The 3,420-nt window shown below is 35.7% G+C and overlaps 1 long non-coding RNA gene across 1 annotated transcript in view; it reads right to left on the bottom strand.

The window, feature by feature from the left end:
* Positions 1–2,292, bottom strand: part of LOC107725567 (uncharacterized) — a 19,053-nt gene extending 16,761 nt beyond the window's left edge. The window contains exon 1 of the long non-coding RNA XR_001638134.1: positions 2,280–2,292. This is a non-coding gene — a long non-coding RNA (uncharacterized LOC107725567). The remainder of the gene's footprint in view (positions 1–2,279) is intronic.
* Between the last annotated feature and the right edge of the window lie 1,128 nt (positions 2,293–3,420).

The following is a 3,420-nucleotide window of genomic DNA, read 5'->3' as shown; positions in this document are numbered from 1 at the left end:
AAAAAAATGGTGGGACAACTGTACTGAAATCCTAATACAGAAAAAAAGGCCTTAAATAGCTTGCCATAATCTTTTAATATTACTTAAAAAAAAACAGCTTCACTACTTATAAAGTGGTGGGACCAAATATACAAGAAACATGCAGGAAAAAAATGTGTGTGTGTGTGTCTATATATATACGGACCCAGAAGCTTATCATCTCTTTTTATGCCTATGAGATGTCCATTGCATTATGTTTTATGAGTAACCCTCTTTGTTTTTCATATGCAGCTGCAGCCGAAGGGTCTCTTCAAAGCACAGATTGAGTTTCGCAGTGTTTTGGTCTGGATCAGTAACGCCATGGATAAGAGCAGGACACATGAGATCCACTAGCTCTCCACACTGGCACAGATGAATCAGGATTCAGTATGGAGGCAAATGCATTTCTACACACCCATCCACAGCCAGACACACACATCCTGCAGTCGAGGAACAAGGTTCAAATGAACACAAATACCATAAAAAACACAGTGGCTTGAGTCATATAAAAACACTATCACTTCCTCTATCAGTGATCAACAGACTGCGTCCAAAGAAATGAATTGGATTTCCAGACTACACCAGCCATCAAGTCACATCCTAGGATTGACCTCCCTTTTCTAGGTTAATTTCACAAATCTCAGGGAAGCTATGGCAATTTTTCACATAGCAAATAGACCCAATGCTTACATGCATTGGTTAGTCAAGCCGTGGTTACTGATCTTTTGCATCATTTTGGTAATTCGGCATTATGAATAAAAATATTTATATAAAATGCATTATAGTTTAAAGGATACAGAGTAATATAGAATAATTGAAGGCATATTTATTATTTTCTTTGTGTATGTGTGTTAATTTTCAAATCAATCATTTATATTTTATTTGTATTTTTGTTTATATTTGTAATTGATTTGAGCCGTTTGAGATGTTGAAGTGGAAATTAGAGTTATTTTAATATAAAATATATAATATTTATTTTATTAAGTTATAATCAGACATTAACTGTAGGCCTTATTCTCCCTGTGAGCAATCATTCATTGTCAGTGTCATAAATGAACAAGATCAGCCATATTTGAATTTGATATTTGAATGTACATTGCTGCATGTAATGGAGTATTGTTTGCAAACCTTGAATTGAATAAAGTTTAAATCAGACTGAGAGGTTGCCATTGTGTTTGTCTTTTCAAAGCTTTTCAATGGCGCTCTGGTGTAGAATGTAAATGATACAGTACTGATCTAGCTGTCTCACACCATATGTGGTATTAGGTTGTCTCTAATTACTGTTCAGGGTTCTAAATGTGTCTAACTTAACATGGAAAATACAGTATCAACGGACTGCACATTGGAATGGCATACTCAGCACATTCATGAGTCATGACGCTGTATTATTCGCCCAGTGACTTTAGACGTAATTCATTTAGTCTTTTTTTCTATCACAAAACAGTACATTTGTGATAAAGTAAATCTATCATGAAGGTGGCAGTATTTGTCGACACGTACCGTCTGATACTAATACAAAAATTTGTCATGTTGCCATTGCAACCTCTTCAGGCGAACACGAACATTTATTTAGGCCTAGTATATATAAACTTTTGTGGTTATTGAAACATACAAATGTTACAATTATGTTAAATGATCATCTGATTCAAAACTCTTAATGAGGGCCTATGTTTTTCTTAAAAATGTATTCATAATGTCACTGGATCTGATATTAGAACAACAGGTGTGACGTCATACTCCAGCACCCCGGCCCAGACTGCACTATTTCTTTTCATTGGCTCCCTCTAGTGGATCATATTTCGGTATTGCACTCTCAGCTGCATTGAAATATTTGCCAACTTGGCAAGCACAGTCTGAGCACGCAAAGCATTCAACGTGCAAATTTGAGCACGATTATAATCCAATTCAAAAGTTTCTAATATATTCCTATTTAAAATATTGCACAATACAATACAGCAAACAATCACATTTTGCTGCAATCATGTTTAAAATCGTTTTTTTTAAAGCATGAAAGATATGACTAACATTTTTTAGTCATCTTTTTTTTTTTTAACTAAGCAAATGTATTCAATCCTATGTCAAACTCTGTCACTGTCATCATAGCTGCAGTTCCTGGAAGTCGTAGCACCATGAAACGCGACCACAATCGTCTCTCTCACATCGCCACCAAACAACCCAACCTATGCTCAGTTCTGGTGCAACGAAAGGGCGCGGGCATGCATGCACACACAAACACTTAGATACACAAAAATAAACACAACTTTCTCTCTCACTATTGTTCTTCTTAGCCACACAAGCACCAACAAGCAACTTCTGCAAACGCTGGTTAGGCTACATCAAAACTGCAAGGTTGGAGTTTCAAGAGGTTAGGAAATTTAGATTTTACTCACAGCAGCCAGTCAAGTCTTTCTAGTTAAACACATTTGCCTGTTAGGAGCAATCATTAAAACATAGTTTAACCAAAAATGAAAACAGTCATCATTTACTCATCCTCATGTTTTATTCTGTGAAACAACAAAAAAAGAGATTCTTAGAAGAAAGTTCAAGCTCCATATGGGTTTAAAATAACATGATGGTGAGTAAATGATGAGTAAGTCATTATTTTGTCTTTGGGTGAACTATCTCTTTAAGTTTTAATACAATTTTTAGAATAATAAATGAGGCTGTAAGCTTTGTGACTTAAAGAGATATCTCACCCAGAAATGAAAATTCAGCCATCATTTAATCACCAGCCACTTGTTCTAAACCTGAAAACTATAAGTTCTTTCAGTTTTTGAAGACAAAAAAGATATTTTGAAGAACGTTGGTAACCAAACTGTTGATGGTAGCCATATCTATAGTATGGAAAAAAATACTATGGAACTCAATGGCTACCGTCAAATTTGGTTACCAACATTCTTCTCAGTAAATGATGGCAGAATTTTTATTTCTGGATAAAATATCCATTTAATAAAGATAAATTAGCAAAATTAATATTAAGCAAATTTTAAATCATTATTAGCATCATATCAAACCATTAGCACACACTACTTAATTTGCATATATTGAATGGAAATACTCTGCTTCCCCAGTAACTTTATCATAAACCACATTTCACCATAAGTGCTTACATAAATAATTGGAACGTTGAGTAAAATGCCACCTCAAATCCTCCTCGCAAACGAGGAAAAAGGTGGGAGAAATCGGGTGAATTTTGACTCCTGTGCTCAGAAGCAGCAGCGCTAAGCGAGCACCTGACCACAGCAAGCTTAGCTCACTGGAAACTCACAGTTAAGCTGCTACGCAGATGGAGAGGCCGCAGAGGAAGCACTTAGGTCATTGACTCAGTGACTCAGTTAACAATAGAGCTGAATCACTCTCTTTTCCAATAAGGAGTGGAGACTGGAAGGCCCTCGACTCAAC

Source organism: Sinocyclocheilus rhinocerous, unplaced genomic scaffold (genome assembly GCF_001515625.1).
Source record: "Sinocyclocheilus rhinocerous isolate Xijiao unplaced genomic scaffold, SAMN03320098_v1.1 scaffold153, whole genome shotgun sequence".
NCBI lineage: Eukaryota > Metazoa > Chordata > Actinopteri > Cypriniformes > Cyprinidae > Sinocyclocheilus > Sinocyclocheilus rhinocerous.
This window is presented reverse-complemented; position numbering and strand designations above follow the sequence as displayed.